We start from the raw sequence: 25,730 nt of genomic DNA, 5'->3' as shown, positions 1-25,730 counted from the left end.
CGCGACGCAGCAACGTTTTATATTCACTTAGCGCTTAAAAAGAGGAGCTTCGCAAAGGCGAGTATAGCTATCTTTCGCTTCATTCACAATTACGCTCTCTCGACAAAAGCTCTTTCTCTCTCTCTCTCTCTCTCTCTCTCTCTCTCTCTCTCTCTCTCAGCAGCAGCAGCTTCGTCGTCGTCCCTTATCTCGCCGGCAGCCGGTGCGTTGTACGCTGTCCCTCTGACTCTACAATACACTTTCCGGAGTGTCACTTTTAAGCGAGAGAACATTCAGCCGGCATAAATTTAACATGGATCAGCTACGAACTCGGCTCCGAGTGATACGAGCTCGTATTATGTAAGATACACGCATAGTCTGGAGCCCGGGAGAGATATCTAAATACGGAACGAATTTCTATTATGCATACATCTTTATTTGCGTTGCGCGCGCATTGTTGCGTCTGAAAAAGGCTGCGCAGCTGCACTAGCCCCCTCTGGAATGTTCGAATATAATAAATTGCGCCTCCGGCATAATCATACTGCACCTCGTCGCAGTGTATGCGTATGGTAAGTATTGCTTGTGGGGCCCATTTGTGGAAATACGGATAGACGTGATGAAACAATTAAAAGAAATCAGTATATAGTAATAGCAGCTATAGTAAACACACCGAATTCGGTAGCGCGCATGTAACACACCCACAGCGAAGAGCGAAAACCGATAAAATTCCGGACGTCATCGGTCGCGCCATACTCTGTTGTCACGTCTCGCCGCAAGAAAAGACTGTACGAAAATTGAACAACTCGCGATTCGCATACGCAATTAAGCGCTCCGCGTGCGTGTATATATATGCGTTTATACGCACTGTACAACCTGCCGGAATTCTCAAGATTACAATGCGATTACACCACATGTATACGGCTCGCAATAATCCCCAAGAAAGGTGTGCCACATAGCCCATTACACTTTCTATTAACACGGCTCTTTCAAGAGTCCGCCCTAACAATTACGCGCAGCGATTATTCCACCTGCATTTTACACTATATATAAGCACAAAGTCCGGGGCGTAATCGCGGCGCGCAGCCAGGAATATAAACGTTAATCGCGCGACGACGCGCCGATGCTCATCCTCCGTACAGCGACTCCCGCTCTATAGTGCTCCGAAAACGGCCGGGGCGACAGAGAGAAAGAAAGATAATAACACGCGGGAGAGAGAGAGAGAGAGAGAGAGAGAGAGAGAGAGAGAAAGAGAGAGAGAGAAGGAATTATTCGCCGCCGGTACTAAATTCGGCCGGCGAGCGGCCGATGTGACGAGCATGCATATGAGGCGGCGGCAAAGGAAAGCGCTGCCGAATCATTGTCATTCCCCGGAGTCGATCCCCCAAGGTTTGCCGCGCGAATTATATGCGTATATACGTATATGTGCGTATGTGTTTGCACCGTTTTTTTCGGCCTCTTCGTTTAATCGCTTTCGTGTTTCCGCGTGTGCAGTGCGTGAGAAGAGGTCGATTTTTCGCGGAACAACACTGTATTGTCTATACGGTATACGGGCCAACGCGTGTACGCGCGGTGTAACAGCTTTTGATGTGGGATTTAATTCGATGCGTGTGTATTACGTATATTTTGCCGGGTGAGCGATGGACTCTATGAGTCTAGAATAAACGGTGGATCGGGGCTTTTGGGATTTATTGTTGTTTTTTTTTTACCTAAACTATTTTACATTACCCTATGTGTATACGTGTAAAATAAAACAGTGCATATATAGGAAAGTTTTTGTAATGGCTTGCGAGCAACAGTGTACAGTCACACGCGCCCGTTGCAAACATTAAAGCTCTGCGTATCCAGCTATCGCTGACACGCTGGAGTTACGTATTCATTCAACGCGCGCATGTGCAGGGGGATCAGTCGTAAATGCACGAAATATTCAATAAAGTGCCAGAGAGTGTAACGTTAAATTTTTAACGCTCAGCGTCACACCAACGGTAATCATATCGGCGCGCATAATAAATGTCGCTTATCCCGTAAATAATTCCCACCACACAGACTTCCACTCGTCGCGCGATAAGGAAGAGCGTTTATCTCCGCAATAAAAGCAATCGATCGTCGCACATCACGCATTGAACCACACACGGCGTATACACTACGTATACCTATACACTATATACCCTAGTGCACACAGAGTCTCGTTTTTCACGCGTCGGTCAAGCGGGCCTCGCTCGCGCGCGCATTTAATTCCCCGGCGCTGCGTAGCATCGGCACACCTGCAAGATAAATTGCGAGACTCCTCGCGCGCAAACACAGCCGCTGCTGCCCGTAAATAGGTTGATCGATGGCGCCGACGATGCTAGGCGTTACTCCTCGTCAGGCACACGACTCGCCGCAGGTGTCGTGGTTCGATCTCTCGCGGAGTCTGCGCGAAAGGATGATTAGTGTGTGTGTGTGTGTGTGTGTGTGTGTGAATTCGAGTCCTGCGCAAACTCGTCGTCTCTCGGCCACCGGATGATTGTTCCCGCGCAGTGTCGTGTGTCCGCGCGAACGTATAAATATACGCGCGCTTATATAGATTAGATACGCCAGAGGAGAGAGGGAGTGGATTTGAGCACACAATTGACGCGTCGACTCGTATCGCTAATTTTTCTTTGTGTCCGCGTTCGATTTTTATCGCTCCTCGCTACATTGTTTCGAAGTGACTCTTTCCCGCGCAGACGGACTTTTTCTTTCATAGATTTGATCTCGCTGAAAATAGGTATACGCATATATATTATACATACGAGCAGCATACATAGAACGAGTGCAGTACTGAGGATTTTCTTATATGCCCTCGGCCTGAACGCGAGAACTGCAGGATAATTCATCAATCTTGCATTCTCCTCGTCCTTATCTCACGCCTGCCTTCGTCTAAGACAATTAATTTCTATTCCTCTCTCTCTCTCTCTCTCTCTCTCTCTCTCTCTCTCTCTCTCTCTCTCTCTCTCTCTCTCCTGCCTTTCATCGGCTGTTTAGACTCCCGCAGTTCTCTCTTCTTTATCCGGTGTCGGGTATCGCCGATCGATCCTTTGCAAAACACGTCGCATTGTCATCGCGCCCGAGCTTTCGATGCACGTGTGCGCGCGCGCGGATGCGAGAGCGAACAAGCCCGAGCGATAAAAAAAGTTAGGACAGCTCCGAGGAGATGACGACGACGTGCGATGTTGGTGTTCTGGCGTGAGTTACTGTCTGCACTTGCCCGATTGACTATACAGCGAGGAAATATTGATTACTTTGTCGATGGTGAATCGGATCGTATCTCGCAACTCTTCGCGACGGAAGATTTTAGCGCTGATGATATACCGCGTTTATAGTCTTTATTTCGTGATAGGTGTAGCGTTTGTGGTAGCGATTTTCAATGTACGTTTCTTTTTTGAGACGACAGCCGTGGACGCATAATTTTACGGCAGAATGGCATTGGAATAGTTTGCTCGCAAGGCTGGAGTATGTGGCAGTAGACGTCATTGTTTAGAACATTAAACATGAACTTGAAATTGTGAAAACACCGCCGGGCTGTTTAACGTTGACGGTACGAGTCCGCCTGAGTATAGAGGTATATGACACCGTATATATACTATACTCATAAAGCTGCGCTAATATACGCCCGCACAATATGAAGGAGCTACTGCAGAAACGAGCGACGTTCAATTCGTGCCAACAGGTCAAACTCTCTTCAAGAATCAATTACGTAAAACTCGGCTCTACTCTGTTTCTCTGCTCGAAGTTATTGGCAATAATTATAAAAGCCCGAATAAAAGCATTAAAATTTAATAGCTTCTGTTTTACGCGGATCACCAGTTTCGTATCCCCGGCAAATTAGGCGGTATTATAACGTTATCATCGATTGGTCTGCGATATAGCTACGTGCCGCAGACTCAGGATGAGAATGATCATATCGCTCCCAATTAAATCCAGATTAACCGCCTTTGATCGTCCGAAACTTTAAAAACAGGAACTGCATCACGTCGGAAAGCGCAAATTTCGTAAGACGGAGCGAGCGAGGGAAAAGCATACATCCGAGCTCCTCTCACCGCATCCACCGCAGCCTGACGCGAGAGATATATGGCCCAGGTTGCGCCTGCCCAGATAAATAATCAAAACCAGGCTCCGCACTACTCCTCGACGTTCTATTCTCTTACGGGCGCATCAAGCTCCCGGCCACAGACACCCACACACACACGCATACGTAATGCCAGGGCCGCTCCGCACAATGCGCCGATCGGCTCAAAAGCCATCTGGACGAAGTTTAATGACGCGAGTCGAATTGGGCATTAAGCCTCGAGTCGCGTCGGCGTCGTGTGCTATATACCGTCCGCTTCCTCGCGGATATTCGCAATGCATCGCTGTCGTCGTCGTCTTCGAGAGAGCAGTAGCAGTTGCGGGAGCCATGCCGCGGTGTACTATAACGTTTCCGCGCTGCGGTTTGGCCCTAAGTAGCTGCGCGATTCAGGGGGGAAATCGTGAGGTCGGTTCGATTGATGAGGCTGCTGATTAAATGGGATTTCGGATTAATTTGCCGGCGAGGGATTTTACTATGTACTTTGTGGCTCTGCAGTGCTCGAATTGTCCGCGACTGATCTAATCGCTTCGGCTCCTCAAAATGCTGTCATTATTTACCTTTATCACAGAGACGTTTCGCCGAATGATTTGTGTCGGAAAGCATACGATCGCGTGCCTATATATACAATATCTAGAACGTAGGAATAATCGATAATGCGTAGCTTCCCATTGTTGCAGCCGCAGCGCCGGCAATCAGTTTAACAATAATTAATTCATCGGCGCCTAAATTATCGGCAACAGCCGCGAGCGTGAGCGTCAAAATTAATTCACCCGACGCTGAAGTGCGTATACAGCATGTGCGTCAGCCGCTAGCAATTTGAATTGCTCGTGTACTCGGCAAAATCCTCGGAAACGTTCGATACAGCGCATTCGCATCACCGCGGAGTAAACACTCGAGCGCGTCCTAATGCCCTCGATAGATTCCTCTGTCGTGACAATCCATCCGCGGGCGGACACAAGATCCTCAGCTGTCGGAGAGAAAGCGAAACCGCGGAAGGCGCCGTACAATCCGAGTACATCAGCATCGGAGTATAAGCCGCCGAGAGAGAGAGAGAGAGAGAGAGAGAGAGAGAGAGAGAGAGAGAGAGAGAGAGGAGGGAGAGAGAGCGAGCTGCATCGGAGGGTCGCATCGTCGGGCGAGTTGTCGATCCCGTACAGGTATATACTATAGCTGTATACACACGTCGGCGAAAGGAAGTAAGGTCTAGTGAAGCTCGAAACGAATTCGTGCCATCCGACCAAGCGAATCCTATTCCCGCAGTCTACGCTCTATCGAGCTTTGGGTGGGCCTTCCGCGTTTTACGGCCATGCGGCATGTGTGTATACGCGCGACCGCTAATACTGCTTGACTACGCATACAGAGGTGCGCGCGCGTGTATTACCGATATTCCGCTCCATGTACGCGCGGAGCAATCAATGAGCAAGTCCGCCGCCGCCAAGCCGTTGTCTCTGCAGCGCGAGCGCGCCTGCGGTGCAGTATACACACGGTGTTGCCGCTGCTCTTGCTGCTGTTATACCGTTGCTCGACAATGAGGCGGTAGGCCGAGCTGCCGCTGTTCAGGCGTGTAAGGAAGTTATTGACGTATCTCCGCCGCAGATTATTGCGTCGATGAATTTTCAGCCGCGAGCGGGAAAAACAAGCGATATGGACCCATGTACGGCGAAGCTCATGATATCAACTCTTTTGTTCAGGGCTCTTCAGAAAAAACGTCTTTGATCCCCGTGAGTTTCAACTTATACCTATGTACATAAGACGAAGGACAGCGCGGAGGTAAGGGACGCGAGAGACAGGAGGAGAGAGAGGGCTCGAGCAAATAAGCCTTGACACGATTTGCGCGCCGATGCGTAAGAGAACATAAAGGTATCGCTGTAGTACTTAAATTGACCTAGTATAGCTATACTAATATGACGCGCTCGGTAAAAGATAATTGCCGCACGTGTGCACTTCGGCTCCTCGAGTATACATACATGCTTTATCCTCCGGATCTCCGCACACTTGCGATGACGTGCTTCTCCGAGATTAAAATGTAAATTTTAAAAATACACATTATACGTATATAGTTGGCGTAACGATCGGCAATGGCTCTACGCTAGCAGCGCCATGGAAGATATTAAAAGGCGATATTCACGCCTCTCTCAAAATTAAAATAATAAGTATTCAGAGCGGGCACGTCGTAAAATCACGATCTTGAGGAGCTTTTCCGGAAAATCAATATCGGCGAACTGAAAATAATGATCGTCTCATCGTCGTCTTCTCTCGAGGCGCCGGCAGCTGCGATGTTTCTGGCCTATCGCGGATGCAGGCCGCCATGAGAGCGTAATGGCAGCCCAAGACTCTCCGCAGGTCCAATTAGTGCTCAAACGAGCCTCGACGACGGCGAAGAAGGCAGGTGTTAAATCGCAGTACGCAAGCTCCATTCTTCGCCTCCTCGTAAAATTCTCTCAGCTTTATGCATCGATTTTTCCCATGTATATATATGTGTCTAAGAATGACACCGGGGAAATATGCGCGTGAGCGCATAGCTTTATTTTATACGCAGCGGGAGCCAATGAAATTTTTACGAGCTGTTGTATATGAGATGAGTCAGGACAAAGGATACGCGCGGGATACGTGCGGCGTGGGAAATTGTGAAATCTAATCGAAACGGCTATTTTTGCATGGTCGGAATTATTTATGCTGATTTGAGAGTACTCCTTCGCGTTTCATCAATGGTTTTTTATTTATATAATACACTCACCGCACTCGTGTTTAATTAATTCGTTCTTTGCATAATATAAAGCTCGTAATAATTATTCAGCGGATGAAACGAAAATATACATTAATACATTCGATAAGATATTATATATTTAATGAAGCTCATTGATTTACTCGCGACGCTTTTTATTCGCAATTAGTCCTCCTCTCACGGTGTGCGTTAAAGTTTAATGTACCTGATCAATATAGCAGCCAATCGCTCACGAGCGCGCGAGATCGTGTGTTTTAAAAACATTGACTTATCGCGTCGTATATACATATAGTTTCGAGAGAAATCGCTATACACCATGGGCAAACATTTGCGCACGATAATTAGCGTTATAAGCTCAGGCCAAAGTTAATCACTCTTTGCGAAATTAATTAAGTTCATCGTTCGGGCGTAGAGCCGCGAGACGCCAGCCGAACGAAAACATTTCCCCGGGCAAAAAAGGGCGCCGCCGCTGCCAACTCGTCGACTTGGGCCAACTGCCGCTCGCGCGCGGCTTAATATCAACCCTTGCTGTAGGGTATATATATATATATATATATATATATACCCACGCATACATATGTACGGAGCTTGCACGTCCCCGAGACTTTCGGGCCAATCGAGAGAGAGAGAGAGAGAGAGAGAGAGAGAGAGAGAGAGAGAGAGAGAGAGAGAGAGAGAGGCGGCCGGCATAACGAAAAGCCCAGGGATACACAAGGAGCAAAGTATCGTCTGTGTGCGCGGGTGTTATATGTAACTCAACGGCGCGTCTCCTATGTAGCCAAGGCAATTTATCCCGGGGAGTCTACGAGCGTCGAGCGTGAAAATTAACTTTGTTCACGGTGACGTAAAACTAACTTTATTAGCTGCGACGTGTACGTACTACAACACGGCGACGCAAGCTCGCGCCCGATCTGCCGCTCACGCGATTTTATGAAGGCTCTCGGTCAAACTGCTTCGGACTGGACAAATATTTCGTCGCTTAGTGCCGGCATAGGACGCCGGACGCGGGGGTGGCTCCCTGCCATCGCGAAAACTGCCGGCGCGTGAAATCTCGACCTGCTCGGATGGAATCTGTTTTTTTTTTATAGCGCGCGTCGCTTCGGGCTCTTTTTTATGGATTCAAAAAAAAAACCTTGTAATATTGGCGGCAAGATTGACAGCAAGCGGGGTGGTGTCGAGGATTAATTTGCTCGCGACGCATTATTTTTATCACGATTTCTCTGTATTATTGAAGAGAAAGAGAGAAAAGGATTTTCTACCATTGCGGTTGGGAAAAAGGAGGCGTATATTAGAGACCAATAATTCATCACCATCCATCAATCGCAGTAATAATAGAAGAGGATACAAATGCGTCAGACCGTCAATCGCACGCAGTGGAACAATAGACACGCGACTCGCAAAAGTCAATAGCAAAACTCCTCCCGATTCTGCAACTTTCCTCTGCCGCGGCTGCAATCGTTCGAAAGCACTTCGCCGCGCGACCCAGATTCCTGGCGGCGGCAACAAAGTGTCACGCAACAGCGAAACCGGCATCTCCGTGCGATCGCGGCTGCCTGGGAGAGAGAAAAAAAATTATCGTCCGAGATATCCGCGCGTTGCAGCAGAGACTCATCTTCTCCCGAGAAGAGCAGCGGACTCGCTCCAGTTAGAACGTAAGCGCGCAAGTACAGCCGTGCTGATCTGGGTCAGATTGCGGCGGGAGCTTGTGCGCCGAGCACTTGTTATTGTGTGTGATGCGAGCGAGCGACAGCTGAAAAAGAATGAGGCGTATGTACGATCGAGGTGAGAAAGGGAAGCTATGAATGCCCGTGATCTTCCTCGTAAGTGGGATATGAGGAAGAAAATTTCTCCCGCCAGATTCGTTGCGTAATTTTGAAACGGGATCGAATTATTCGCGTCGCAGTCGGATCCATTCACGGTTTACACATATAATCATTCAATTGACCAAACGATTGCTCGTTACCCGTTCTGACTAAATAATTCGACCGCTTGATTGCTCGATTAATATTGTTATTGCGACGAGCGAATGATTAATGCAGATATTGACAAACATTTTAATTATAGGAACTAATGGCTGATTCATGCGCATGCATGGAAAAGCGTTGGGATGTCAATGGATAAAAATAAAAAATCTCAGGGCTTCTATTCTGTAAACGTAACGCGGGGTTTAATTCGATTTTTAATGGTTTCGTTGCTATGTGTTGTGATAAAGGAACTTTGATTGAAACTCGTCAAAGCCATTAAATTCTTCCCTTTGTGACGAAAATTCCGATCTCTCGCTCAATATCGTGCTCAAAATATCCGTGAACTCCCATCCGCTCTTTAATAATCCGGCTTAGGAAATTAGTAGCTAATATCGACCCTGGTAGCAGCGTTCCCAAGAAAGTACCTGAAAGCTACCAAGATTTTTCAAATCTAGCAGGTTTCCAGAGTAGAATCTAGATGAAAACCCCGATAAATCAGACATGATTTCTGGAAGAAATCTCGGTAGAATGTTTTCTTCACTATGATTTGTTCATATAACCTTACTTTTCACACCAATGATCCTGCTCTGCATTGACATTGTTTGAAAATATTCATAAATCGATGAATATATATATATATATATATATATATATATATATATATATATATATAGCCTATAAATTTATGTACAATGTTTTTTGAAGGGGAAATATGATTTTTAAGGTGCACATTAATAGTGAAAACCTAACCCTACACATGCATGCTCTCATACATGACAGTATGTACAGCATTATGTACTGACTTTGTATTATTCAAGTACAATTACTGTGTAAAAAGTGTCATCGATGGACTCAAAGTCACCAATGATGAGGTTTGAACATGTATTTCAATCTCATCAGTATGCGAGCGCAGTCACTGTCAACCATCAAATCTCTCATAATCATGCTAAATCCATGATGTTGAAGGTGGATGTCTGTTCTTCTGCGTTAAGAGTTGTTAAATTATTTAGAAACAGACTGCCATATCAGTTTTTACTTAACAGTCTTGGTTCGGCTTTTCACCCTGAACCCTATGGGTTCGGCGTCAAAAAATGCAGGTAGCTCTGTACATGAAAGTCGAATTCATATCAGCTTGAATGAATTCAACTTAATATACTGTTTTAACATGCCAATACAAATTAAGTTGCAAAATTTCAGCCCTCTAGGTATGATAGTTTTCAAACGAGAGCCAAAATAAATTTGTGAAAAAAGAAATTGAAATCAATAAAATTTGATTTTGCTCTCACTTGAAAACTATCATACTTAGAGAGCTGAAATTTTGCATCTTAATTTGTGTTGGCATGTTGTAACAATATGTTGAGTTGAATTCATTCTAGATGATATGAATTCAACTTTCATGTATAGACACACCTGTATTTTTGACGCCAAAGCCATAGGGTTAAGGGTGGAAAGCCGAAGCAATACTGTTAAGTGAAAACTGAGATAGCAGGTTGTTTCTAAATAATTTAACAAGTCTTGATGCAAAAGAACAGACATCAAACTTCAATATCATGGATTTAGCATGATTATGAGAGATTTGGTGGTTGACAGTGACTGCGCTCGCATACTGATGAGATTGAAATACCTGTGCAAACCTCATCATTGGTGACTTTGAGCATCGATGACACTTTTCACACAGTAATTGCACTTGAACAACACAAAGTCAGTCAGTACAGCATGCTTGTACATACTGTCATATATGACAGTATGTATGTGTAGGGTTAGGTTTTCACTCTTAATGGACACTTTGAAAATCATATTTTCCCTTCAAAATTATTCTAGATGAATTAATAGGCTAAATATTCATCATTCAACATTGATTGAAACTGTGAGAACTGTAGTTCTGTCTGCTATGCTATTCTGCTGTATAACATAGCAGACAGCCTCTACAATACGGGTCATATACTTCTAGTATGCCTGCGCCTGGCCTGAACCGTACGCGCATGCGCAAAAAATTTAGAAAACTTCTGCTACTCAGGTTTCAGCCTAGAAACTACGCATATTTCTCGACGGATTCTGGGTTTCGTTTCTACCGAGTCGCTAGGGAACGGCCCAGAACTTATCGGCCATCTGCTACCAGGGGACGCGAGGAATTTGAAAATTTCTGCGCAGTCTCCGCAATATAACAGTTTCCAATAAGATGATAACGCTTCGATATTAAACATCGCTGGAAGCCCGCACCACAATCCCAAATGCATCTTTCTAGTAGCTGTAGATTCCAGAGTTCGTTTACTGAATTTTTTTCTCGAATCGAAGTTATATTACCCTACTTCCTCGGATTCAATGTATTTTCTCTTTTCCCGATTGGCACGCAACGCGCTGCATCATTGTACATATACATCATTCTCGTTTCATTCCGCGGCAAAATAAGGTGGCTGCTGCGCAGGATGACGCTCCGCGCGTTGATTGTTATACCTCGAGGAGAATCTCTTCCTCGCGGAGTGCTCGTCTTACACTTACACGAGCCCTCTCGTCATCTTCTTATCCTACTTTCGTGCCCCTCGTTCTTTTCCCCAGTGCACGTAGTTCCTTTCATTTCTTAGTGCTCGCGCGCGATCGATTTGACAAATTTCCTTCCCCGGACGAATATACAAGATCTTGGGCTGGCAGAGGTGGCCGGAAATTGACCAATCTTATGGCGGATCGGTTCACCGATTTCTCCCAATTGAAAGTACAAGTTCGCCGGAGCGTGTTGCCCCCTCCCTCCTCTCTTTTTATCTTATTCGCCGATACACCGCAAGATCTCTATTCTTCTGGCTTTTATATATTTTCTCAGCGTCTCTTCGTCGATCTCGTCGTTGTTGCATTCGACGACCGTCGCGATAATATCGTGGAGATTTCCGTAGCCAAGCCTGTTATTGGCTCGATACGTCTCTTCCTCAACTGATGAACGTATACCTATAGACTATATGTATCTAGCGCAGAGACTTTCTTTTCCCGCAGCGAATAATCGATAACGAAAAGGGCGGAGGGTTTACGCCTTATCATGTAACAATATACAAAAAAGCAGGATCGTGTCTTGGTTCGATTTTTCGATGCGATAAGCTTATTATTAACTCTCATTTTTTATTTAAATTCGATAATCATGGAAACCTGTATCTCGATACGAATTCCAATAATTTTACCCTGATGGAAAGTCAATCTCGAGTAATATCAATCCCGCAGTCAATTATCGTAATCGTTGTAAAGGACAATGTTTATTCTTTCAGCGAGGCCAGAGTTCAAATTGAGCCGAGCGCGTATCGCGCTGCCCTTTTATAAGCGCTCGCCCGAGATTACCCCTCTCTGGGTTTCGTTTCGCAGAAACCCCCGATCATTGTGCGATCACGTCACCTCTGAGCCACCGCCTGTTATCACGTCAGCCTTTCGGCCCGAGTCCTGACATTTGTCAGCGGGTTCCTGACCCATTTTCCTGGTTTTGAAAACCAGAGATTTTCCGCCCGGGAAACCACCCTCGCGAGGCTACAGCTTTCAAGAACCATACGTTCTTCCGGCACGGCACGGTCTGTCTCGCAAGGGTAAATTTTCCGGATAACGGAAAAACCTCGAGTTTTCCCGACACAGCACGGCATATTTTTGGCGATGGCTCAGAGCGCATTTTCTAATGTCGTTTTCCCCCGAATCTCTGGCATCGCTTTACATAGTTTTCAAGATATTATTACAATTAATTCAGCTTAAAATTAGATCGAAAAAATGCGCGCGGCGCTAAGAATATTCGTGGTTATCGCAAGTGTCGTGCGAGAGGCTTTGTCCGCCTCGTATCGACGTTCATATTCGCCGAATCTCTTTCGGCTTTGTCTCGAGTCTTTCACAGCCGAGCTTGTTTGCATCTCGGGACTCGATTCGCGATAATCGGTATTTTGCTTCGCGAATCCACACTCGGCCGGTGCCGACGTGCGCTGCTGTAAAGTGTACATTTACACTATTCCGTTATAAATTCAACGCTTTAATAAAAAATGCAATTGCGCACGCTACAATCGTATAAAAAAAGCTGCATAATTGTCTCGAGCAAAAATAAGCTCGCATAATCGGCGTTAATTGCAGCGAAAACACGTACAGCCCGACAGTGGAACATCGCTTGAAAGGCACTCAAAACAGCGGTCCGCTCCTCTCATCCTCTAGCTCGCGTGCTCGTATGGGCGAGGAAGTAACTCGGAAAAAACAGCCGAAAGTCTCCGCATCTCCAATATTCATCCGACTGACCATTACCATAGCGGCTAATTAAATTACGCAAGCAGCAGCACTCGGATCAGATAAGGCTCGTCGCGTATAAAGCGGCAGCGACAGCTTGCCTCGACCGAACTTTAAACTAGCATATGTGTAGCCAGGATCGTCGGCCGGCGTAGGTCATATCGAGAGACCGGCGCGTCGGTATATGGAGCCGGTCGGCATAAAGTGGCTCAGGAAAGTTTCGACTACGCTGATCGGCCCTCGCGCGCACACACACACACGCCTTCTATTATCCGGCTGGCCCCGCCGCTACCGCTGGTGCGCGAGTTCGGAAACAATTTAATGGCCTTGCGAGGGAGAGAGTCCGGGGCTACCAAAAAGTCGTTACAACTCCCGAAGCGTTTAGAGAACTCTGCAGCAGGCTCCGCGCTCTCTTTCTCTTTTCTCGGAGGGCTATATTCCCTTTTCAACTGGCGACGAGGTGGGAAGGGAGTAGGAAGTGGCCGTTTTCTATTCCCCGCGTTCGGGCTCTTTCGAGGCGTTAGTTCAATTCGCGCGGCTCCGAATTGCCCAGCTGACTTAGGAAAACTTGAGTTTCGGTTTATGTTCGCGCGCGCGCCTGCGCCAGCGAAGATCTTTCGCGGCCCTTTGAATTCGCACCCGCTCCGCTGAACTGCCTGATTATTTGACTCGGCTAGGCGCCTCGCTCGCTCGTCCATGTAATCGTTTTGAAATTACAATGCTTCGACCGAGGGTCGCACAAACACTTATGCTAGAAGCCTCTCCATTCGCCTCTAATGGCAATTCATCGCGTCTTCTCTTCCGAGCTCAAAGACCGCGAGTAGTAGTACCAAAAGATTTCCGTTGAAGCCTCGAAAAGCTCTCCGAGCTGCAATCTCTCGCGCGAAAACAGCCGCACGAGATGCGTCGAACTCGACGCCCCATCTCCGCAGCAGTGCGCTCGAAAAAGTGAAAGAGCCCACGAACAGATCGACGCAGCTGCAGCAAAACTACCATCAACGACGTCTTATCGGATCTTTGGCTGCAGCGCTACTCGCCCGCGTATCGAGAGTGTATTTCGGTTTTTCGAGAGCGGCGCGGGGCTTTCAAAAGCGAAAAAGCACGGAGGGAGAAGCCTCTGCCGGACGTTCTTTGGTCGCGCCATAAATCACTTCGTATAGCAGCTGACGAGGGAGAGAGAGAGAGAGGGGGGAGAGGGTTGACGGCGCCTCTCTCTCTCTCTCTCTCTCTCCTTGTTTTTCCTCGCGCTCCGCGACAACTCGGAATAGTAAATAAATACTGGCAGTGAGCGCTGCTGCAGCCGCGATAAAAGAGCCTCTCTCGTCGACGTCGTCTGGAAACTGTGTTGTGCCTTCATATTGGTCGCGCGGCAGACGCTTTATAGTGTCGCGCTGAAAAAGCAATTACTTGATTATTCCGGGAAGTTATGGTCTCGCCCGTGCGATGCTTCCGCCGCGTGCTGGTATTTTAGTTTGGTCGTACGTAGGCTCTGGAAAACTGCAGCACTGCACACGCGACTCTTAGCCAAGCTGAAATAAATAATAGCAACCAAACTGAGCTAATCACTTTACCAGGAACCAGATCATGCCCCCGAAGCTCCTTTCGTCTCTTTGATCGAATTCAATTCCATCAGATGCACACACACACACACACACTTTCTTCTCAAGACGAATATCCGAATTCCACTCCAGACTCTCGAGATTCCACTCGGCGAAATGAAGCAAGCTAACCCATGTTTTCCCGTTTCTTCTCCCACGCAGCGGTAGCAGCAGCGAGTCATGATCGGTATATGCTCCACTCAATCCTTCTATATCAGCTCTTCCCGCACGTGCTTTCTCGCGAGGCATTCACCAAAGCGATTAAACGTGATTTAAGAGAAAGCGCCGCCTGGCTCTGCAGCACATAGGTATACACCTGATCCGCGCGCAGCTACACGTACGCTCCTCGTCTTTTTCGCGGCTGCAGCCGAAAAAGCCTCGGGGAATTTTAATCTATCGACGAGCTGCAGACGATGTACGGCGCGTCGTTCTCTGTGTACACATACACACACTAACACACAACGAGCTGCGCGGAAGCAGTCGAAGACGCGAAACAGAGGGGAAGGAGGGCTGCTGTCGATACCGCGAGAATGACGAAAATCGATGAAAATAGCCGGGGGAGGAGAGACGCGCTCTGACTTTCCTTTCCACTCTCCTGGCGGCGGAGACTATCTGCAGGAGCTCAGCTCGCGATGAAAAGAGAGAGACACGAGCGCGAGGGAATCGCAGGGAGCTGCAGGTGGGTGAAAAGGGCAAGGATATGAAAGATTCAGCGAGAGCCGGAGATCGCGAAGGAGGAAAATTGGGAATTTAAGTTTCGTTCTGTCTGGGGTATTTAATAGTACATGAGGCACTTTATATGTGCGCTAAAGTTTTAAATAGCTGCCGTGCCTAGAGATGGATACTTATCGCGTGCTGGTCGAATTTTCATGGGCTCGAGTGAGGCTGGCAGAAGAAGAGAAGAAGAAAACGTAGGAGACAAGTGGTACACACTCCGGAATCGGCCGATGTTTTCGAGGTGTGATGAGAGTGACACGCATTGCGAGACGTTATCGGGTCGAACTATGAATAAGTAACAGTGGACGTATAAGATATTTATGCGCGAGTGAAGTTAATGACGAAGTCGAGGAAAAAGCTCGGTATAGAATGGAAGAGTGTATTGGCGGAAATTGACGATAGAATATTCGATGTCGAGGATCGATACACCTATATCTTCTAGATGCAGCGAGCGCGTTACTACACTTGATCGGGAAATTAGCGAAATTGGTTGATCGAATGCTTAATAGTACATTACGATACGAGTGCGCAAGAGTATCGTATACTATTTTTCCTATTAAGTTGCGCAAAGTTCGACCACTACAATTATTTTGAATAATTGGAACGTATAGAACGGTGGCGTTGGGGCGCTGGAGCGGTGGGGTTCGGGGGGGGGGGGCGAAGCCCTCCCGCCTAAAAAAAAAACAAATTATAGAACTATTATAAATTTATTAAATTAAGAAAAATCTGATTTATTTATTATTTTGAATTATTATTAATATTTATCGTAACGTGACAATTTACAAAATGAAAAACAACACTTTCGGCGAATGACGTTGTCTTCTTTATGCTGCGCCATTTCTTAAATTCGTTGTACACTTTTGTGTACTTTTGTTTGGAAATGTTCGGCAATGAATTTAATGCTATTTCCTTCGCTGCAGCGACCATTTCAGCTGGCACATCATTAGACACATCCTCACCCTTGCTATCCGTATCACTTTGTACATTATTCATAGTTATTCACTCTCACTTTACTTGTTCTTTCTAAAGAGCGGATGCGAAGCGACTGATACTTTGACGTTCGTTGTCCGTATTAAGAAAACGGCAGAATACAAAACACAGAACGCACGTTTTGACAGGTCCATTCCAGACGACAAAGATGTAAACAAACCGGCGCGAGCGAGAGCGCTCCGGCTCGAGGAGACAGTGCTAATTCTCGCACGTGTTAATGCGAAGAGAGTGCCAGAGATGGCGTGCGCGTATACACCTTGGAATCGCTCGTATACTCTTATACATTCCCGCACGCTCACCACATTCCCGCACGCTCAGCTACATCCCCGTTCGCTCAGATGCATTCCCGCACGCTCTTGTCAACGTGTGGGAAAGTGGTACTTTGCGAACGAAAATGCATGCGCAAAATCGAACTTTGCGCACGATAATAGGAAAAATATCATTTGCCTCGTTATCACTTCGAATCTCACGCGCGGCATATACTGACGCGACGCACAGCCAAGGATTATTCGCGCAGAAGCATTACGAAAATTTGTTGCACATATTCATTCCCTCTCTGTGCATACAGCGTGAAAGAATCCGCTGTTTATTTAACATGAATACGAATTGATATTTTAAGCGGGATTCAAAGTACCGGTGAAATCATCGGTCAGCGAGTTGCTCCGGCACGTACGAGATACACTGACCACATCGCCGACTGCATCAACATTCTAAATATATACATTTTTTCGCAGAATAAATAATCCTTCGAGATCGCTCTCTAGAATGTAAACTACGGCTACCTCGGCGAATCGAAAGAGGGGCATCAAGGTGAATTCGCGAACGAAAGAAAATCAGTGCGCGCGGAATTACTGTAGCTGCGGATTTTCGAAATACGTGGAAGCCAACACACCGGAAGAACGAAGGACCGAAGCCCTGAAAGAGGCGGATAAGGTAGCGTCATCGCGAGAAATAGTCGTCTCCGGAAGCAAAGAGTAGAAGCCAAGGGAGTCGCGACAGTAGGGCGGAGTAGCAGCTGCTGCTTCTGTAATGTCGCAAGAGGGATATAATTAAATGAAACTTGCTAATTAAATCTGGCATCGACAAATCACGCAAATCCGTGCGTCCCATTCTCTCTTCCGCGTCGAGTGCCGCCCTGCTTTCCGTCGGCGCTTCGTTTGTGCCTTTGCAGTTTCCCTTGCCAGCGTAACTCTGCACGGCTGCGGTGGCGGCGACGACGACGGCGACGATTAAAGGCCGAGAGGTCGAATGTACCCGTCTCGCTGTCTCCTTTACTCTCTTTTACCCGTAACCGAGTATGACCTTAATTAACGAGCGCCAAGCTCCGGAACTTTTGTTGTTGCTAATTGATTTTTTACATGTTTCTAAAGCGCGCGCAAAGCTTTTGACGAATTAATTCCTGAGATCTTTTTTCGCTCCGATGCTTGAAGCTGAAGATGATATTTTAATTAGTGGCAAGGTTGCACATCGGGTACGTCTGAAGGGATTTTTTTTTAACTTCATGTGGATGCAGAGCGCAGGGAGTCTGAAACCCCGGCGTCTACGGCCTTTCGAAAAACAAGTTGTCGGAGCGACTCAAAGCCAGACATGTAAAAGTTCACGCAGCAGAATGCGCGAGCACCGTGTGAAGTTAACTTATATAATATTGAAAAAGCTTCAACTCGATTCCACGACGGAGAAAAGTCGCCGGCTGAAATCAAACGCGAATTCTCACGTAATAACGCGAGCTATACTACTGGCGCACTTTCCGCAAAAGCAATTTCGAAGCGATTTCAATTCGAAACAACGTCTTCATCGATTTTCCTCAAAGTAGAGGAGCAGCGCGCCCGCTGCGCGCGAAAATCAAATATATCGTTTCCAATCAGCTACACGTACGTAATATACTGCAGAGAAAGAGAGAGCGGAAGAGGGAATGGAGAAGAAGCGCTCGCCGCGGAGAGAGAAGAGAAAAGCCCTTTTTCCTCCTATTGTTTCATCGTATGTCACAACAGCCTTCGCACGCAATACTTTCATCTTTGTTCGCTGCGCCTCATACGCCTCCTCCTCGAGGATGTAATATAGTGCCTGCACAGAATCGACGACTGTTTCGAGTGAGCAAGCGAGCGCATAGAAGTTATCAGAAGAAACGCTTTGCCACGCGAGTTGCGAATATTTCACAGAGGCGTGACAACGAAGATAAGACCCGTGACCAAAATTGCTCTATCTGATTTAAAATCGACGAGACAATATTGCCTCGTGACTCCTGGACGCACGCACGCACACAATACAAAAGCCTTTCACCTATCCAGGCTATTGCGTCTCACCGCATACACGACGCTCGAGAAGAAGAAAATCGCCTCCCCAGGCAATTTCAGGAAGCATCCTCGGCATACATCCCCAAAGTCCAGCGCTAACAACAGGGAAGAAAGAGCCGAAGCGATGCGTGCACGCGCGCGCAAAGTTGCAGCCAATAAGCTGCCTTTGTCGGGCATCTTCTGCTCGGCTGAATCTCCGTCGCGCTCGACCAGAGCGCCGGGCCTGAAAATATGGAACACCCGGAGCAATATGCGCGCGATTGTCTTCGCGGTTCGCATTCGAGACACGCGCTCTCGGAGTGCCCGCGCGGGAGTTTTGCGCCGCCGACGATATTGTCCGAGGATGGGATTCTCGAGGAGCTAGAAGACGAAGAAGCAGAAGAAGAAGCAGTCCCTCCGGCTGATCGATCGAACTTATTCCACGGGAGACTTATGCAAGAGCGGAGGAGAGATCCCGCGCTGCCAAATTCCGCGAGGGAATACAGCCGCGGCTTTGTCAACGTCCGAAGTTGCACGGACGAGCTTCCGGGCCATCCTGCGCAGTATGTACGACTCTTGGTGCGGCGAGCTCTGTTTTGTCAAGGCAAGTTATTCCGTTATCGCCGCAAGTGGCTTGAAACTGTGATCGCGTGTGCTCTTTTTGAGAACAAAAAGCTATCGATGCTGCGATTGTGGTGAAAAAAGAGTAGGTTTTGAAGTTCCAATTTGCTTGGCTAAACAAGCGTAATGATCGACCATCTCGTCGGGCAACTTCATAAAAACTCATAAAACCTGCTCTGAAATCACGGCGGCTATCGGCTGTGCACTCAGCGCGGTGCACCCCGATAAAATTCGATAATCGCACTCCTTGGCATTATCTGGAATCGTCCGGCAACTTTTCCCCTTAACGGTCCTCCCGCGGCGGAAGCTCCACTTTCCGAGGCTCATCCCTAATCAGTTTCCGATTATCGATATCGCCGGCTACACGACTTGCCCCCTCGGTAAACAGCGGCGAACACTGAGATGGCTTCATCTCTTGCGATTCCGCGAAAGCCTGGTAGTAGTGGTGCGTGCATGTCAGGGGCCATTTGGCCCTGATTATTCCATGAATTTAAATGGCCGTATCTGCGCGCTCTGTGCTCGTTCCATATGTTCGAGCAGCGGCGAGAGAAGGCACATAAGACTGCGCGAGGCTGCAGAGGGAGAAGAAACCAATGGAGATAGAGCACAGTTTCCGAATACGTCCAATCCGTGTCGCGTATAATCCGCAATTCCGCGGACACTCGCGAGATTTTCTCTTCGCCGCCGGATTAATTTTAACGCCCCCCGAGATATCGCGGGCACGTGCCCGAAGTCGCGCGCCCCGCATTAGCTCGTCGAAACAAAGCCGCGCGATGCTCCGCTCTTAAAAAGGCGCACGTATGTATGGTTGCGAGCGGATACACGTACACAGTTTCGCGTCCGATAGCAGCAGCTCGTGAATACTAAAGCCCGCAGCGGCCCCGGCTCGCGGGATCAATTAGATTTCTCCCGTTTCGCAGCCGGCGTCTTTTCGCTACTTTATTCCCCGCGTAGATCCCTTTGTCGTCGGAGCGCGGCGCCTCGTTCACTTTAAGTAGAGCGAAACGAGCCGGAGCAGCACAGCTAAAGACTAATGAAATTCTTCGCTGTGTTTTCGCTTCCCGGGAATCTTTTGTAATCGCCCCGGCTCGGCCGCGCGTTCCATTCGAGCGCAAGCTGTACAACTGTACGCCGTAGAAGCTGTTGAACGACTATAAGGTTGAATCAATGCAAATTTTTGCGTAGAGCCGAAGGCGAATACCAATTGCGAGCGCGTTTAAGTACTTATGCGGACCATTCGCCTCGCGCGAAATTACTTGCCCTGTTTGTAATTATACAACCGTTCTAATTCGTTACATTTTAATCTGATCGACTTCTCGGTCTCTTTCTCGCGACGCTCGAGGAGATTTACACTTCCAAAGTAAAACTATATTACGCATCCTCTCCGCGGAGAATCTCGGTGCGCTCGCAAGAAGCCGCGGCCTTATCAATGGCAGCGGCGGCCATTTCTCGCAATCTCGAGATGAATATTTCACCGAGGGACGCGGTCCGTCGTATCTCGCCGCGAAAAAATGGCCCCGAGTCTGTACAGTGGTCCGGCCGTAATTCAACAACCCGACAATTATTACTAAAACATCGGGATCTCTGCGCCGCCGGCGCGGCCGTATACCCCCGAGAAACATCAGCCGGGATCGTGACTCGCCGGCGTCTGCAGCCTTGCAGAATAGCCCAAAGCAAAAAGCTCGCCGACGACGTTTAGGGGCGAGACGTGTGCTTGGCTGCTTTATTATTTATTTAGCGCGGACGCACTGCCGAGGGCTGAGGACTCTTGCGAGAATTACGCGAGGGAGATTTTTCATTTGCTGCGTGTACATGGAAAGAGGAATCGACGCCGACGAGCGAGCTGTGGAGAGAGTGTGCTGTGCTGTTCAAACGAAGATAAAGCGGCTAGCAGTAAATTTGCCTGAGAAAGGCTATCGGAAGCGGTAAAATCTCACCTACATTTTTGCCTCCCAGCTATATGCATAATCCGTATTACGGCAGTAGTTCAAGACCATGCAGCAGCAGTCGCAAAGTGCTCAATGAGTCGCGATCGCGTGGTGGGTCCCTTCGCGTGCAATTTACACGTTTGCTTTGACGAGAAAGCGACGGCTGGGGGAAGAGCAGAGCAGCAAGTGGAGAGTATACGCGCAGCTTAAGAGCCAGAGAGAGAGAACGAGAAAGACAAAGAGAAGGATGGAATAAGAGACAGACAGGCAGCAGCAGCAGCAGCGGCGGCGCATAGTCTCGGTCGGCTGCGTTTAACTATGAAAGCGGTCCCTCGAGGCCGCTCGTTTATTCCCGTCCTCCTTACTTAACCCTTTACGCGCGCGACGTATAGTCGCTCTTACTCTGGTCTCTCTCTCTCTCTCTCTCTCTCTTTCTCTCTCTCTCTCTCTCTCTCTCTCTCTCTCGCAGGGAATGATCGAGTAAGCCTGGAAATGTGACAAATTACAGAATTGTGTAGCGTCTCGGAGCTGGCACACACGAACGTATAGATTCACCGCCGCAGAGAAGCTTTGAGGGTAGAACAGAGGCAGCTGCAATATGCTAATCACGCCCGACAACTTCCGGTCTAAGCATCGAGCGAGCGGCTTACGTCGCGAGCGGGCGGGCTCACGTAAGTGGTACGGCAGTTCGTACGGGCAGACAGGTGACTACTTCCCCGTGTACAGTCGCCACCGCTGCCGCTGCTTTCGTGTAAGCGCTCTGCGCAGCAGGTATGTTTGTGTGTATGTGTGTGGGCGTGCGCGAAGGTGTAGTAGGATAGAGGCAATGCAGGGGCTTTGTGTATGCTGCAACAATCGGTTCCACGAAGGAATTGTTAGACGATGTTTTCGACGCTACGCGGCTAATTGATGAGATTTTAAGGAGATTCGAGAAAAGTCGTTTGAATCACGGAAGATTATCGATTTCATTATCGGATATCGCGGGAGATTAATGATCCGACGATCGTCAATCTCCCGCGAGAAATCTCATAATTCCAAAGTTTGATTCAACGTATTTCAATATCGGATCGTTAACCTCTAAATAAAGTCAGTCCCAACCATCGAAAAGTTAACACTAAGAGCAGAGATAGCTCCCGAGTGCGATAGTTTACAGCTCCGCCGATGAGCGAGTTAGGTCTGCTATACGTACAACAGAATCAGACGCTTCTTTTCTCGCTCCTGTACTAGCCGCCGACACGAGTCAGCGCGTGCAGTTGCACACTGTTTTATACATACACGCGTCTATATAACCGATGTACTTCTCCTCGTCGAGAGAGAGAGAACGAGAGCCGCCGGTGAACGTGTCTGAGACAGGGATCTCGAACGAGCGTTAAGTGTTTGATTAATTGCTCCAAGTACGATTACTGGAATTAACGGCCATTGCCTGAGGTTAATTCGCGAAGCGTCAGTCGGAATTCGTAATTGGCCGACGCGCCCGCATTATTGGGTCAGCATTAAATCGCCCGACGAGAACCGGATAGGAAAGAAAAAGAGAAGGAGCACCGGGAGCTGGCGAACGAGATAAAGTGGATAAGAGCGCGTAACTTTGGGTCTCAGATGCGAAAAGTAACGGCGGGGGAAATTTTTATTTTCGACTGCATATACCAGAAAATCGATCGCTAACGTTAACTTCTATACAAACTATTTACTATTATACAAACAATATCCCCGATAAAAATCACCAACCGCGAACACGATACGGAGAAAGCGAAATTCGAGAAAAGATAAAGCCGAAATAAAGCTCTGGCGATCGCTCGGCAGCGCAGTCTTCGCTCGCTTGCGAAGTTTATAATCGCATCAGTTCTCGGAAAGCCCCGCGTACACCTACTCCCGACAAATTCACTCAAATTAGATTCAATTCGACTTTCAATTTCGCCGCGCGCAAGGAGAGAGAAAGACTGGAAGCGAGTATAGGTGATGCGACGGGCGGCCGTAGAGAATAAGAGGTGTGCGCAAGAGAAAATCGAAAAGCGCATAAAATATTCAAAGCCCAAAGAATTAAGTCGGCACTCGCCGGGCGACGTCGCAAAGTCGGAGCGCGGCGGCAGGATCTCGAGTGGTGTACGCTAGAGCGAGGCGCGGGCGAGATGGATGAAAAAAAGCGGAAAGCAAGTACCTAGTCGGAAAATAAAATGCGACGACGCTGCACTGCTCACTCCGTCGGAGGGAAATTTCGCTTGCAGCTGACGGGACACTTCTCTCGCTCACTCGAATCTGCTGCTGCTGCTGCTGTGCCGTTGTAACCCGGATCTCTCTTCGAGGGTTTACACAGTTCCGAAGGGCAAGTTTAGTTATCTCGCATACATGTGCGCGATCTCTTTCTATCGCTCGTCGTCATTAGCAGCTCAGCAGTCAGCGGCGGCTGCTGCATCATTTCCAAACTGCGCGCGAAGATCTGAATTTCACAGCGACGTTGCGGTCGCGTATACGTGCGCGGCCAGAGCGCTATACTTCATCCGTCGCTATATGGGGAATTCTACGGGAAAAATGCCATTTTCTGGTTGGAGAAACCGAAAAAAACAAATGTTGGGGCACACTCCCGCAACTTTTTTTCTTATTGTGCATGTTTAGAACCAAAAAATCATGAAAAAAGATACAAATTTTTTGACTTTGAAAAATCCTGCAATTTTCATGATTTTTCGGCATTTTCAATTGTGCGTAATTTTTGACCAGATCAAGTATTTTTAAAGCATTTTTTTTAAATTGAAGCTCTTTTCCCGTTCTTTCACTCTACCGTAATACATTTTCTGTTTGTGCCCTTATGCATTAGGTGCAAGCCCTTGAACAATGGCTATTTTTCGACGAATTTGAAGGGTCTAAAAAACAGTGTCACGAGGCACTTTTTCGATGTTGGAACGTGGTTTTGCATTGTTCTAAACATGCACAATAACAAAAAAAAGTTACGGGAGTGTGCCCCAACATTTGTTTTTTTCGGTTTCTCCAACCAAAAAATGGCTTTTTTTCCCCTAGAATTCCCCATATATAGAGGGAGGCTCGGCGAGACTCGGCGAGAGGTGCAACGGAATCTCGGCGCGCTCGTTGCTCTGTCTCCCTCTCCTCTTCAATGTTTGCCGACATCCTTGATTTTTCTGAAGAGCTATTCGGATCCGTTTTTATTAAAGCGCCGTCGTATTCCAATTGTTTAAGAGATTTCAATCTGCGACCAATTTCAAGCAAACGCCGAATTTTCAGACGAACCGCCAAGATGTATCAAGAGAAACTCTGATTCAACGTGTTGTAAACCCAAGCCTCTCTCTGCGCAGCCGAAACCCCGCGTATATTTTACCGATCCTCAGCCCATAAAAATCTCTCAAGCCGGTCTCGTGTACGCGCGACCCGGGCGCGTATAACGGCACCCAAGGCCCCGGGACAAGCTGCAAAGCACCGGCCTTCCCTGCAGCTCCTCGCACGAAATCGGAGAATCGCTGCGGAGCGAAAGGGTTGCCGACGGCCCGTGTGTCCCGCGGGAAATCGTATGGAGAATCTCCGCGTCGGCGGGCGGGCCAGATGAATCCCAGCGCTCTGTACACGCGTATATATCCAGCAGACGTATACTCGCCGCCGAGAAAAAAAAGAGCAGTCGGAAATAGCGCAGGAAGATTGAGAAGCGAGAGGAGCGAGATCCATCCGAAGAGTCTTCGATAGAAGAGTTATTCTCGCTAACGTGCCGCGAATTCTCCTTCTTTTTCGAATTCCCGTTTCATCCGCACGCGAGCGCATGTCCCCCGAGCATAGCGCTCCGACATCTTGGTAACGCAATCCTGGATTAAGGTTCGTTGCCATGCAAGCTAAAGGCGCGAGATACGTGGCTCTCCGCGCACGTTCGCCGGTATAAATCATGAGGCGCGAAAATGAGTCGCGCTGTACTCCTATACTGAGAGCTCACGCGTGTGTCTCGACGAGCGCGAGCGTCGATTGGAAGGTGGCTGCTGCCGCTGCTGTGGAAAAAGGTAGATAGAACCGAGCTCGAAAAGAGGGATAGAAAAGCAGCTTTGCTTCCGCGAAGCATGAATTTCGCAAGCCATCGATCATTAAAGCCCTCCGCTATGATTTTCTTTTGTGCGCAGTCCATACAAGCCGCTCGATTCAACGGACAAATACAGCGCGGAGAGCGCGATAAAGAGGAAGAAGCAGCGATGTAGAGCTAGAGGAAATCTTCTTGGACATTAGTTCAGGCGCGCCGCGGGAAATTGGTTCGGAGCCGTGGTACTTCGCGGGGGATAAAGAGATAGAAATAGAGAGAAGGAGAGCGAGAACAAGAAGCGCAAGATTCAACTCGGCCGATCGACGATACCTTCGAGACCGCTAAACTCTCGCGGTATGGCGCGCGGCAAAAAGGAAAGCAACCCTTTTGCGCGCGGCGCGCTACCGATACGGGCCGCCGCGCGACGATTGCTCGCTGCGCGCGAATATTCACTGAATGCACTTGCGAACTTTCGCGCGCCGGCATGTTCCCGACTGTCGTTCTCCCCTGTTTCTTCTTCTTCCTCCGGGCTCTCTATTCTCTCGCTCGAAAGATTTTTTCGCGCTATCGTTTTTCCGGACTTTAATTAAATTTCGGTATGCATCGTTTCACCGG

General features: G+C 48.0%; 1 protein-coding gene across 2 annotated transcripts in view; it reads left to right on the top strand.

Annotated features, from left to right (window-relative positions):
• Positions 1-25,730, top strand: part of LOC103316435 (protein vein) — a 278,093-nt gene that overhangs the window by 25,660 nt on the left and 226,703 nt on the right. The gene's annotated exons all lie outside the window — the stretch shown is intronic.

Source organism: Nasonia vitripennis, chromosome 4 (assembly GCF_009193385.2).
Source record: "Nasonia vitripennis strain AsymCx chromosome 4, Nvit_psr_1.1, whole genome shotgun sequence".
NCBI classification, from domain to species: domain Eukaryota; kingdom Metazoa; phylum Arthropoda; class Insecta; order Hymenoptera; family Pteromalidae; genus Nasonia; species Nasonia vitripennis.
This window is presented reverse-complemented; position numbering and strand designations above follow the sequence as displayed.